General features: G+C 42.1%; 1 protein-coding gene across 5 annotated transcripts in view; it reads left to right on the top strand.

Moving 5' to 3' along the window:
• The first annotated feature begins 3,141 nt into the window (after positions 1-3,141).
• The window catches only part of LOC140480429 (protein PALS2-like), a 152,635-nt gene continuing 141,139 nt past the window's right edge, over positions 3,142-14,637 (top strand). For all 5 annotated transcript variants that reach the window (XM_072575281.1, XM_072575280.1, XM_072575279.1 and 2 more), the window contains exon 1: positions 3,142-3,355. The gene's annotated coding sequence lies outside the window, so the exon portion shown is untranslated. The remainder of the gene's footprint in view (positions 3,356-14,637) is intronic.

Here is a 14,637-nt window from a genome sequence, read left to right as displayed (position 1 = left end):
AATCCAAGGCTGCATGCAACCGTTGTGATCTGCCTGAGTCCACAATTTACATTAACCTGGTCTAGTATTTGAAGGAGTTGCTACTCAAATTCTGGCTGTATTTCAGTGATTTTTGGCTATCCAGTACAAAGTGAAGCAGGCATTGCAGAGCATCTTCTTGCTGAGATCTTCCAGATCCTGGATACAGTGGTCATCCACAAGTTCTAGCAGCCTTAGGTCCAAGGGGTCAATCAGCCTGACAGCCCAACTTTCCTTGGCCATGTCCATGGAGAATGATCGTGCGGTATATGCTTGAGGTCTGGTATGACCACTGACTACAAAAGGTATAGGAATACAGAATCAACAGCAGGAACAACACTTTAATTTGGTAAGTTTTGTTTTGTTTCATTCATATTGTCACTTTAAAAAGTGGGGACAGATTTAAATTTGTTCTCTTGATTTCTTTTGATGGGCTCTATGCTATCCTTTCAGTCATTTCATGTGGATGAGTAAATACCCTGATCTCTTTCTTGGGTCCAGGGTAGATAACTTTATGCTTCCTCACACTGAACCTCATTGCATAGGTTTATTCACTCATGTAATTTATCAGTGTTGTTTTGTAACTTTCTGCTTCCATTTACAGTGTTTATCTTATAACTTAGTGTTGGTAACAAATTTAGATGTTCAGTTCTCTATTTCTTCATCCAGGTTATTTATAAATATAGTGAAAAGCTACAGCCCCTGTACAGATCTCTGGCAGAGTAACATGGGGTGGAAATTTTGCTCGGCAGGACCAAAGGTAGGCAAGGCTGCACTTCTATGTTCTGAGCATCACGTTAGCTTTTCAATATGGTCCCACCTCCCATGATTTTGAAAGAGCTTCTTGAAAGCTTAATTAAGGGCACTCTGATGTTCAGATTTTTTAATCAAGTACACTACAAACCCATTGCAATGGGGATGTCCATGGAATGCTTTCAGCAGCAGAGCAAGTGAACAAGGGAGGCAGAGAGTCCAATCTATTTGAAAGGTCTCAACAACAGCAAAACACGTTATGTGGGAGACCTTCCCTACATGTCTGAAGAGCCAATATTTCATTCCCTCCTACTTGCCTAATTTGTGGCCAGTGACCAGGAATAGTGGTGCCTTCACTGGAAAATCCAGAGTTCAAGGTTATAATGTCTCATAAATGTGTTTTTTAAAATAACCTCAACCACTTCTTAATTACTTACCCAACAGATCCAAAGGTTTTCCCAACACTTCTTTGATCCCACCTCAGGGGAAGCCAGCAAAGGATGATTTAATAACATGAAATCAACCCAATTCAATTTCTGGGACTTTTCCATCCCTCACACTTCCAAGCCTGTCCCATTGGACTGGAAATGTTCTGCCCAACATTTTAGGTCGATATCTTTCAATCCAAACTGGATAATGTTAAATCTCTAACAGGCACAGCGGGAAACGAAAGGAAGAAGGGGGGAGAATAAAAGAGAAGGTCCATTAAGGCATGGATGTGAGAATTAAATGACCAAAGGGATGATTGTACAAGGCAAAAAGAAATGGCAATTAGACAAGAAACAAATAATTAAGCTAGGGAGATGTAAAAGAAGAATCGTCAACAGCTGTTTTCTAAAGGGAACAGATATTAGGATCTGAAATTGTCAAACTGGTTGCTGAGTGTGGATGGCTATAAAATGCCCAATAATGAAGTGAAGACTCACATGAATGGTGTCTAGAAGTTCAGGGTCATCTTGCAGACTGAACAGAGATGCTCCATAAAGCAAGCACCCAATTTATGTTTGACCTCCCTACTCTAAAGAACAGGCAAAACAATGATTCATAACTAAAGTGAGAGCAATTTGCTGTTTTGGGCTGTTGGATGCTGTTTGAGGACATGATTAGTGGAAAGGAGAAGATGAAAGGGCAAATGTTTAGGGCAGGGTATAATGTATTGCTATAAAGTTAACAACTTTGTTATTAATCCTGAAGCACTTATAAAGTAGTGATAGTGTCCCAATTTCTAAACCAGGCAGCCTGAAGTGAGTAATACACTGCTCAACAGGTTGACCTGAAAGTATCTATTATTGTTGGGTTGGGGTACCTGGTCAGCATGGACGGGTTGGACTGAAGGGTCTGTTTCCATGCTGTACATCTCTATGACTCTATTGATCATGCAACTATCAAAATTGTGGAAACTGAATTAGATAAATCTTGGAATAAGAAACAAAGTACTGGAAGTTCTGGCTGTGTCTGTGAAAGAAACAAGAGTTAATGTTGAGTTGAATATGATTCCTATGTTCTGAAGAAATATGTCTTGAAACATTAACTGTTTCTGATGCTTGCAGACCATGTGGGTAATTTCAATACTTTATTTTTATTGCAGATTCCCAGCATCTGCAGTATTCTGCCTTCATTTCAGATGAACCCTCATCTTGTTTGCCCAGCAATTCCTACATAATCTGTAATTTTACTATGCCAAAGACAACTTTAAACTAAATTAACTCAGTGGGAATCAGACTTGCCTCTACTATAACAGCAGTGGGCAGATTGCTTTTTCAGCACAATGGCAGTCCTCGTGGGGTCAGGTAATAACCAAATGCCATATCTTGTTTTACCCAAAAACGGGCAAGCTTCCTTTGCTTCAGATGTTGAAAGCCATTCAGCCCGTTTTCCAAAACAGTATCAGTTGGAAGTCCGTTTAAGGAGTGACCCTATGGAAAATCGCTTTTTAAAAATATGTTGTTGTGCAAGACTTATACTGCAAAGGCAGAATAACTGAAAACCAGACAAACAACAGAAAAGTGGCTCCATCGAAGCTGATCAGAGCTGAAACGTCAACTCTGTCCCACTCTCTCCGCAGATCCTGCTGGAAGCAGCACAAATTGTTCTCAGAAATAAAACCGTGCAACAGAGGCTTGATGACAGCAAGAAGCCCCCCAGCTCCTCTCCCCATGAGAAATGGACAGGGATGCAGTGGTAAGAACTCCAAACGCGGGTGGGGTCGCCACTGGGACACATATCGCTCACTCTCTTTCGCGTCCGCCTTGGTGGCGCATGCGGCCTTCCTCCCTCGCCATCCCGATCCCTCCCGCGGGGAGAAGCGGGGGGGGGGGGGGTGTGTGACACGTGACCCTCAACTCCTCCTCCCCCTCCTCCTCGCCATCTTCTGTCAAAGCGAAGTTCGACTTCCGAGTGGAATCCTGCCGCGCGCCGTGTTCCGCCCGTGGAAGGCGCGAGCCTGCCGTTGGAACGCGCCGATTGTCTCATCCGTTCGGCCGCCGGCCCCTGCGTTCTGTTGATGCGCGCGTGCGCGCTCTCGGAGGAACAAGAGACAGACAGAGAGAGAGAGAGAAGGGGAGCTGCTAGCGACCAGACACAGGTTTGTGTTTTTTTTTAAAAAAGCACTTGCGTGGAGTCAGTCACTCCTCACCTTCATCTAGTTTTGTCTTTTTATTTGCTGTATTGATGACAAGAGGATTTTTACACCAAATAAATAATGGCAAGTGAAATAAGCTGGTGCGACTGACTGTGAAAGTTTGTAGCGCACCTCCTGAAATAATGTCTGCTGCTCCGAATCGTGATCTAACTGCTTTACACCTTTCTGTAATCGTCTTGCACTGTTACATGCAGTTAGTAATACCAGTCGGTCACTGGGGTAGTGGAGGGGGGGGGGGGGGTTGTGTGTGCGGTAATCCTTAGGCGGGCTTCTTCATTGAGGAAATGGATTGCGCTGCATCTCCCAACATCATCCGTGTGGGGTTGAGAATGTACACACGTGTAAAACCCTAGCTAATGTTCATTTGTTTTGCCTGTCTTTTATTTGTCCTGTGCCATCACATGAAGTGCTTAGGCCTAAGTGTTTAATATGCCTTTCAGATTTCGCAGTTCTAGCATTTGGTCATGTATCTAAAACATGATCCAAGCACACTTTGGTTGTTTTACGAGGTGTCTATGTGTAGTAAGATTGCTTACTAATAAGGGCATTTTGCTGTTGAGGTGACCTTTCTCTGTCAGTTATGAAGAGAAACACATTTCACCAATTCGTAAGAAATTTTACTTAATATTTTGTTCCTAAACCGTGTTGAATGATGTTCCTCCCCTGTTGCACACAACAGAATGTTGAGAAGAAAATTTGCTTTATCCTTTGAATGGACATTTTAACTTTGTAATTAGATTATATAGATCAAATTAACATAAAAGTCAAATTCCTCCCTCAAACCGAGATATCCCCTCTTCTTAGAACGCAGGCTTGTATTTAAACTTATTTCTCGTTTGGTTTGTCCTGTTTGAATTTTATGGTCCTGAGATGTTTGGAAAGAGTATTTCTCACATTGTGGCATACAAATCTGTCATATGGGAAAAGGTTCAAAGCTTTGTCTCAATCCATGTTCAGGCATATTATGGCACATCTCTAGAATATGAGATTAGAACCTGGGCCCACTGGTCCCGTGCACTGTGCAACAAGAGCTATCCAAAATTGACGTAGACTACATTAAGTGAGCTATCTTATTTGTTAACTCAAAAAATGCAATCAAATTTGTCAGGTTGACCTTCCCTTGCATCAATGCTCAACTGTTGTTGGTTAACCTCTACTTTCAAAGTGATGACTAAGACTGTCCGTCATTTTCCCACTAATTTTCTTGCTGCTTATGTGTGGCTGATTGGTCTGTGGAAGTAATACTTTCTCTTCTCAAACAAAAAAGGCTGTAGTCTTACCTGACCATAGGGCTGTTCTCTAAATGAGAGAGTTGTGGCTGGTAGTTTAATCTGAGGGTCATTGCCTCAAGTGAGGGGAGAGATTGAGAAGGAGAGTTCATCATAGGAACCTCAGCCCATGCTTGTATTGAATCTATGCTGTCAGCATCACTTTGTGTTACAAACTTGCCATCTAGCCAACTGAGCTTTAAAAACAATGATATAACATTGGCAGCTCCAGTCTTGAGTCAGATTATTTTTTGATCTCTCTTGTTCTTTATTTATAAAATCATTTTGAGTTTTTATTATTTTGTGCCTATATCTCTTTGTGGCTTTTCTTTGTTTTTCTAATTCTCTTTTTACCTGCCCCTGCTTTCTTTATACCTGGGCGTTCTGCATGTCTATACTACTACGTTTCTGCAATCTTAAGTTATTGGTGTCTTGACATCTCTATCTTTTATTACTGATATTCAGGTTTGAGTTAAAGTGGAAATGTGTTTTATTGCATGGCACTTATCTGCACAAGATAAATGCAAACATGAAGTCCAATTTAGACAGATCAGAAGTAGGGAATGTTTATTTTTAAAAACTTCCTTTTTGGAATGCATGGAACTAGAAAGAGGTGCACCTGTAGTTCTGTTCTTGTTGCAATATAGATTGTATTATGAGCTCTTTGCCTGATTAAAGGCAGATTGGCAAAGATCTGGATACAGCCATTACCTCCTTTAGCAAACTACTGAAAGTGTGCAAGAGTAATATTCCTGATTGTGCACATTTAGTTTACTCCATTTAAAGCACTGTAGCCTTTTCCTGACAGTTATCGACTTAGCACAGTAATGATTAGGGGCTGAGAGGAGTAGTACATGAAAATGATCTGTGAATCACTCTGCTCTTTAGTGCTTCAAAAGCAAAATATTGCCAGACCAATTGCGTGGGTTTTTCTTTGACAAATGTCAAGTCAAAGGGAGTAAATTATATTAATAAACAGAAAGAATTGCATGTGAAATTACTTGAGATTCCATTTATTTTTAAAACATGCATGTCACATTATAGCAGTTTTGTTGAATCCCCGCATGGCAAATTGATGCTGTTCAATTTTTAGAGTGACACAATACCGACTTGTGTTAGAGTTGCAGCCAATGGGCATGTGTGGGTGTCACTCACAAGACATTGATTTGTCATCCATCCCTAATTGAGCATAGAAGAATCAACCACATTGCTGTGAGATAGAAGTCACATATCAGTCATATCATAATTTTGTTTATCAGAATAAAGTTCAGTTGTTGGATTTTTAGTCATCTGGAAACTTAAAGAACACTTGCTCAATGGTATAAGAAAAATAATTTAATTGTTTGATATCTACTCCAGTCATGTTATCTCTGGGTACCTATAAATGACAATATATTTAGATATCTACTAGGAGAAAGTGAGGACTGCAGATGCTGGAGATCAGAGCTGAAAAATGTGTTGCTGGAAAAGCGCAGCAGGTCAGGCAGCATCAAAGGAGCAGGAGAATCGATGTTTCAGGCATAAGCCCTTCTTCAGGAAGCTCCTTTGATGCTGCCTGACCTGCTGCGCTTTTCCAGCAACACATTTTTCAGCTCTGATCTCCAGCATCTGCAGTCCTCACTTTCTCCTAATATATTTAGATATGCAGGATTGCTTTATAAAGCATTGAAAGCAGAACTGGCTTTTGGAGGAAGAGTTCTCGTGGCTCTTGAACTTTTTTTTGGTGTATCTGGAATGATTAGGATGCTAACTGAAGATTTTGGTTTTGTTTAGGTGGCAATGTCAATTTTAGGATAACAGAGAGCACAGCATGTCTACCACTGAGGGTTGAAATGTGCAATTTTGTTAAGCTTCGTTCGGTGTCATCCAAATGTGTTCAGTCTTTGTCTTGATAGATTTGTTGAAAAAAGCAATTGAAAAGAATACAGTTGTTAGAGTAAAAGGAGAGACTACAGTAGTTTTGTTAGTTATCAATAACAGGATGTGGGTGTCTCCGGCTGAGCCAGCATTTATTGCCCATTGCCCTGGAAGGTGGTGGTGAGCTGCCTACTTAAACTGTTGCAATTGGTAGACCCACAATTTAGGAAGAGTTCCTGGATTTTGATCTGGTGATGCTAAATAGTATCTGCTGACCTCGTCCTCCTAGACGGTGGTGGTCGTGGACTTCGAAGGTGCTCATTAGATTAGATTAGATTTCACAGTGTGGAAACAGGCCCTTCGGCCCAACAAGTCCATACCGACCCTTCGAAGAGTAGCCCACCCAGACCCATTTCCCTCTGACTAATGCACATAACAACTATGGAAAATTTAGCATGTCCAATTCACCTGACCTGCACATCTTTGGTCTGTGGGAGGAAACTGGAGCACCCGGAGGAAACCCATGCAGACACAGGGAGAATGTGTAAACTCCACACAGACAGTCACCAAGGCTGGAATTGAACCTGGGACCCTGGTGCTGTGAGGCAGCACTGCTAACCATTGAGTCACCGTGCCGTGCTGTCTAAGGATTTTTGGTAAACTTCTGAAGAGCATCTTGTACATTATACAAACTGTTGATACTGAGCATCGGTAGTGGAGGTGGATGGAGTATCAATCAAACAGTCTGCTTTTTCTTAGGTGGACTCATGAGTGTTGATGGCGCAGCACTCACCTGGGCAAGTGGGGAGTATTCCATTGCATTCCTGACTTTGCCTTGTAGGCAGCGGGCAAGCTTTGGGGAGTCATTTGCTGCAGGATTCCTAGCCTCTGACGTGCTGCTGTGGCCAAAGTACTTTTATGGCTACAAAATCAGGAATTGCTGGTAAATCTTAGGTGGTCTGGCAGCATCTGTGGAGAGAAACCAGAGTTAACATTTCAGGTCCAGTGAACCTTCCTCATATCTGGATTTGAAATGTTGTCTCTGATTTCTCTCCACAGATGCTGCCAGATCTGCTGAGCTTTTACAGCAATTTCTGTTTTTGGATTTTGATTTCCAGCATCCGCACTTCTTCCAATTTTTTTCTTTTGTTATGGCTAGTCTATTTCAGTTTCTGGTCAATGGTAACCCCCAGGATTTGATAGAGAATTTACTGATGATGCTGCCATTGAATGTCAAGAAACGATTGGATTTGTTGTTATTGAAAATGTCTATTGCTTGGCACTTTGTAACATGAATGTTGTTTGCCACTCTTAAATGTCTGAACAGTGGTTGGAAATAGCAAGTGACAGTATATGCAAGGCAAGAGGCAGAGCACACAAGCCAATATGTAGAGATTTGATCATTTATGTTTCCTTTCTGGAATTTCCTAATACATAAAATTTTGATAAAATGTCTATAGTTTGAAAATAAATTATCTTAGCTGAAACATACTTAGAAATTGAACGTTTTTATTTAACAGATTATCACACCCTTTGAGATATTATATACTGTGCTTGTTTTGTGGATCAGTTGGAACATAAACTCCTTTGAAGCTTCTTGAGCTGTGAATCTTTTTTTTGAGGTTTTAAAACATCTGAGAACAGAATTGCTGATGAATATACATTTGATTTATAAAAATTGCATACATTTTGTATCATGTAAATATGGTGACCTGATTATCTACCAAACCTGTGACTTTAAAATCCAATTGAATGACATTCTGTCAGAGGTCTGAAAATTGCATTTGTGACTTTGTATGGGAGTGTAAAGGTTGTTCATATCAGTGTAAAAAAAAGAAATTATAGTTTAGCATCACTTGGCTATTTTAAAGAATAGTTACTGTACATTTGTCTGTGCTGTGGATTTCTGACATTTTAAGACAAACATTTTTGCCCTATAACATAGTGTTAAGGTTTCCTTGTTTTATGCCAAATGGATTATTTAATGTTGAATAGACAATAATTTAATTTACTGTATGGAGCTATAGATAATTGCACTACTATTGACTTGCATTTTTCTTGAAAAATTGATGGAGTCCCTACAGTGTGGAAGCAGGCATTTGGTCAATTTCTTCCACACCAGTGCTCTGAAGAACATCATCTTATTTGCCTACCCTATCCCTGTAACCCCACATTTCCCGAGGCTAATCCACCTAGTCTGCATATCCTGGGACACTTTGGGCAATTTAGCATGGCCAATCCACCTAACTCGCACATCTTTGGACTGTAGGAGGAAACCGGAGCACCCAGACGAAACCCATGCAGACATGGAGAACGTGCAAACTCCACGCAGTCATTCTAGACTGGAACCAAACTCAGGCCCTGGTGGTGTGAGGCAGCAGTGCTAACGACTGAGCCACCGTGCTACCCCTGGAATAACAGGATTAAATTCCTAAATATTTAAAATCCGGATTTTAAAAAATATTTGATATCGGTGGGCAACAGATTAGAACATTAGATTATTAGTTTATTATTTCAATGTCATTGTCTAATTATAAATCCTTCCATGGACTCTCTGCCTGTCTCTGCACCTTTTTTGTTGAAGGTCAAGTATTGGGGATGTAGACCTGAGGCCAAGGAACAGTGCAATGGTTTCTGTCTGTGTTCACAATTTGTAACATTTTGATGCAATTCATTGGCTGGTCACAATCATTCTCAATTTCCTATTCCTTAATTTTTAATGTCATTTGTTTAAACTTTTCTGAATTAGATGTTTCTGCTCTTTGTCACAGCTCTTTACATAAATTAATTAAATCGCCGGTGTTGTCTTCTCCCAGTTTCAACTTCTATTATTGTTTGTTAATCTTGAATCTGTTGTTGAAATTCAGTTTATCTATTCTTTAAGATATTTGAGCAATGTCTCCTGAGCTTTTCTCTTATTGTGAACAGTTTAGCTCTTGGCTTCTCCCTGTAGGTCCAGTGTCTTAAACTGCTTTCCCTTTCCTGCATAGGCACCTTCAGGTTAGTGTTAACATCTCTCGGGAGTGTCTACTTGTTCCTATCAAGACCCAGTACTTTTCCATTGTTTTGCACATTCGTTTGTGAGCAACCTACCAGAACTCCCAAACCCCATCCTCTGCTGTGTCCTCTAACCTGCCCAATTGGTTTGCGTGTGCACTTTTGAAAATTTGTTTTAAGTCTTATCTTTTTTTCTCAACCTGTCCACGCCTGTTCAGTAAACTAAAGAAAATGCTGCAAGTGTTGGTATTCTGAAATACCAGTTCCAAAGAAAACCTAGCAAGTGTGGCAATATCTGTGGAGAGATACAGCTAATGTTTTGAGTCCAATATGACACCTCTTCAGAACCCATATTCTGATGAGGTCAAATTGGACTTAGAAGGTTAGCGAGTTTTGAGAGGATTTGTAGCGCAGGTTGAAGTTCAGGATATGGCTTGCTTGCTGAGCTGGAAGGTTTGTTTTTGGACGTTTCCTCACCATACTAGGTAACATCATCAGTGAACCTCTGGTGAAGCACTGGTGTTAGTGACCTGCTTTCTATTTGTGTTTAGGTTTCCTGGGTTTGTGATGTCATTTCCTGTTCTTTTTCTCAGAGGGGTTAATTTCACATCTTCCTTGACAGATGTAGCTTTACCTGCCCTCTATTGCCTGACAGTAAGATTCTCAAGGTCTCCTAACTTGGTGAGAGGTCCAGCAATATGAAATAGGAGATTAGTTTTTCAGTTTTATCACAGTTGAATGAGTTCTTTGACTATCTTGGGCAAAAACAAATAAATGAAAATAACTTTGACCTATAATTGTCTGAAGAATAAATGTAGTTTGATGTAAATGTTGGAGTGAAATTAATTTTCTTCATCTCTTTAACAAGGTTTTCCACTGCTAGATTCTAAATTTCTGTGTAGACTTAATTATAGTCTAATCTCTTTTATCTGTCTTTTCTTGTATGTTCAAATAATTCTGCCTCAGTGATGTTCTCCTGTGCAGACCAGTCATTTTTCTTTGGCTTCACTAAAGGTTTCTTCCATTAGTGTCTCATCCCAATTGGTTCAGAGGCTTTCAGTTTGTGGAATTAGGCAGATACTTGTCTAGGATGTCATGCACAATGTTACTAAGTTATCAGAAATTATTTGTTGGTGTGAAAACTACATTTTGAATAACATTTCTTTTGGCTTGTGCTGTTTCATGGAAGATTTGTTCTTAAATATTTATGCCTCCCTTCATCTCAAATTGTTAATTCTAAATTACCCAATTGCTCATCTTGTTGCTTCTGCAGTGAATATTCATCCTATGATAACGTTTTGATTGCTCTGTGCCTATATAATGCAGGATTAGTGGTGCTAGAAGAGCACAGCAGTTCAGGCAGCATCCAACGAGCAGCGAAATCAACGTTTCGGGCAAAAGCCCTTCATCAGGAATCAAGGCAGTGAGCCTGAAGCATGGAGAGATAAGCTAGAGGAGGGTGGGGGTGGGGAGAGAGTAGCCTAGAGTACAATGGGTGAGTGGGGGAGGAGATGAAGGTGATAGGTCAAGGAGGAGAGGGTGGAGTGAATAGGTGGAAAAGAAGATAGGCAGGTCGGACAAGTCAAGGAGACAGTAACTGAGCTGCAAGTTTGAAACTAGGATGAGGTGGGGGAAGGGGAAATGAGGAAGCTGTTGAAGTCCACATTGATGCCCTGGGGTTGAAGTGTTCCGAGGCGGAAGATGAGGCGTTCTTCCTCCAGGCGTCGGGTGGTGAGGGAGCGGCGGTGAAGGAGGCCCAGGACCTCCATGTCCTCGGCAGAGTGGGAGGGGGAGTTGAAATGTTGGGCCACGGGGCGGTTTGGTTGATTGGTGCGGGTGTCTCAGAGATGTTCCCTAAAGCGCTCTGCTAGGAGGCGCCCAGTCTCCCCAATGTAGAGGAGACCACATCGGGAGCAACGGATACAATAAATGATATTGGTGGATGTGCAGGTGAAACTTTGATGGATGTGGAAGGCTCCTTTAGGGCCTTGGATAGAGGTGAGGGAGGAGGTGTGGGCACAGGTTTTACAGTTCCTGTGGTGGCAGGGGAAAGTGCCAGAATGGGAGGGTGGGTCGTAGGGTTGTAGGGTTGTAGGGTGTCAAGGTAGGTAGAGATGAGTTCAGTGGGGCAGGAGCATGCTGAGACAATGGGTCGGCGGATGATTTGGTTGATGCGAAGGTTTGTAGGGTGGAAGGTGAGCATCAGGGGCGTTCTGTCCTTGTTACGGTTGGAGGGGTGGGGTCTGAGGGCAGAGGTGCGGGATGTGGACGAGATGCGTTGGAGGGCATCTTTAACCACGTGGGAAGGGAAATTGCATCTCTAAAGAAGGAGGCCATCTGGTGTGTTCTGTGGTGGAACTTGTCCTCCTGGGAGCAGATACGGCGGAGGCGGAGAAATTGGGAATACGGGATGGCATTTTTGCAAGAGATAGGGTGGGAAGAGGTGTAATCCAGGTAGCTATGGGAGTCAGTGGGTTTGTAAAAAATGTCAATGTCAAGTCGGTCGTCACTAATGGAGATGGAGAGGTCCAGGAAGGGGAGCGAGGTGTCAGAGATAGTCCAGGTAAATTTAAGGTCAGGGTGGAATGTGTTGGTGAAGTTGATGAATTGCTCAACCTCCTCACGGGAGCACGAGGTGGCGCCAATGCAGTCATCAATGTAGCGGAGGAAGAGGTGGGGAGTGGTGCCGGTGTAATTACAGAAGATCAACTGTTCTACATAGCCAACAAAGAGACAGGCATAGCTGGGGCCCATACGTGTGCCCATGGCTACGCCTTTGGTCTGGAGGAAGTGGGAGGATTCAAAGGAGAAATTGTTAAGGGTGAGGACCAGTTCAGCCAAACGAATGAGAGTGTCAGTGGAAAGGTACTGTTGGGGACGTCTGGACAGGAAAAAACGGAGGGCTTGGAGGCCCTGGTCATGGCGAATGGAGGTGTAGAGGGATTGGATATCCATGGTGAAGATAAGGCGTTGGGGGCCAGGGAAACGGAAGTCTTGGAGGAGGTGGAGGGCGTGGGTGGTGTCTTGAACGTATGTGGGGAGTTCCTGGACTAGGGGGGATAGGACAGTGTCAAGGTAGGTAGAGATGAGTTCAGTGGGGCAGGAGCATGCTGAGACAATGGGTCGGCCAGGGTGGTCAGGCTTGTGGCATCTCCCAGACCATACAGAACCTCATCACCTCAGGAGATCTCCCACCCACAGCTTCCAACCTCATAGTCCGGGAACCCCGCACTGCCCGGTTCTACCTCCTTCCCAAGATCCACAAGCTGTGCTCTTCCAGCACCACTAATCCAGTATTTGATTTTCAGCATCTGCAGTCATTGTTTTTACCTTTTTGCCTATATAATGCAGTCAACTCTAGCCAGCTGTCTACTTGCTTTATACGTGGTCTTTTATAAGGCCCCACTATTTGTTGGGGCTTATTGCACATGTTGCTTCCATCAGGATGGGTATTTTTCATTTACTTAATGGTGTCCATTTGTTGTTTCTTCTGAAATGATTAAATGTTTACTTTTCTTAACATGAATATTCAAGCAAATTACATGACGCAGCTGAAATTATAAATCCACAGTTGCTGCAAAACCTAATTTGCAGTCCTTTTTTTTTGTTCCCATTGATTGACAGGATAGATCGTAGTTGTGAACTAAGCTCTTAATTCACTAAAGAAGACACTGTTCATAGAGGAAGGGATGTATTGGGATTATAATAGAAAATTACTTAAGCAGCACAACTTAAAATGTTTACTCTGTAATTGTTGGGGTAACCAACTTTAAGTTTTGCATGGCACAAAGGCCATTTTGATTTTATCCTCTAATTAAACCAGTTTTGACACATTATCTATGTTAAGTCTGTTTAACATTGTTTGTTTGTTTTAATGTTGATAAGTTAGTAGAGCTTGGCAGCTCATTGTTGCAAGATTTCTTTCAATATTGTTTTTTGTGCAACCCAGGTGGTGCCTCCACACCCCATGTCTGGGTGCAGGATCTTTCCTCTCTTTGACACACCCATGTCCAGTTTTTTCTCCTGGTCTTGTTTCCCATTTCAAAATCCAGAATCAATTGAAAATTAAAACTTCTACGTCTAGAAGTCTGAGTACCAGTGGCTCACAAATGCTAGGAAAAAGTGAGGACTGCAGATGCTGAAGAATATATCAAAGTCGAAAAATGTGGCGCTGAAAAAGCACAGCAGGAATACGGGGCTTTTACAATTTTGTTTTTAATTACTCTTGCTTACTGGGGAGCCTAAGTCCTGGATGAGGAATTGGGAGAAGAGCAATGAAAGCAATCTTAATGAATCGGTACCCTTCAATGTTCCAGACCATGTGGAGAATACATGGATGGTGGCAAGTGTCTGGATACTGGCAAATTATCAATTTTACAGAAGAATTATGTTTTCTGTTGACAAGTTTGATTTACTCTTACCTTAAGCAGCAGGGTGTGCAGTAGGGCTGCTTTAAACCATTACTTATGAAACATGCAAAATCATAATGTGTATATGACCACATGAATCAGGACTATGAGTGGGGTACTTCAGTGTCCCTATGACCAAGAGTGGCAGAGCACCACTATTAACTCAGCTGGCTGAGTCTTTAATTTACCTGACATTGTACTCATCTCAATGTCCTGCTGCAGATGTGTTCAGCTGTGGCCTTTTTATAGGTAGGGGTGACCACCCAACAATCCTTATGGAGTCAGGCTCTGCTTTCACATTGAGAGTACCCTGCGTACTGTAGCATTACCATGCTAAATGGGACAAACTGACTAGATCTAACAGCTCAACTGAAGTAGAAGTTTTTAGGCCATCAAGAGCAGGATTGTATTCTACCACACGGCCTGGCATTTACTCCACTGTGCCATAATCGTCAAACTGGGAGACAAGTCTGGGCTGAACAGAGTGTAGAAGCACCTGATGAAGCTACAACACAGGACGGTGCTTGCCAAATCACAGCAGCATGCAATAGAAAGGGCTGAGTGACCCCACAACCAATTGGTCAGACCTAAGCTCTGCAGTCTTGGCACATTCAGTTGTGATTGGTGGTGGATAATTAAACAACTAACTAGATTCATTCCTGATAAAGGGCTCTTGCCTGAAACCTCAATTCTG

The sequence above is a fragment of the Chiloscyllium punctatum genome, chromosome 8, assembly GCF_047496795.1.
Source record: "Chiloscyllium punctatum isolate Juve2018m chromosome 8, sChiPun1.3, whole genome shotgun sequence".
Lineage (NCBI taxonomy): Eukaryota > Metazoa > Chordata > Chondrichthyes > Orectolobiformes > Hemiscylliidae > Chiloscyllium > Chiloscyllium punctatum.
The sequence above is the reverse complement of the archived record's forward strand: the minus strand, read 5'-3'. Positions and strand labels throughout refer to the sequence as shown.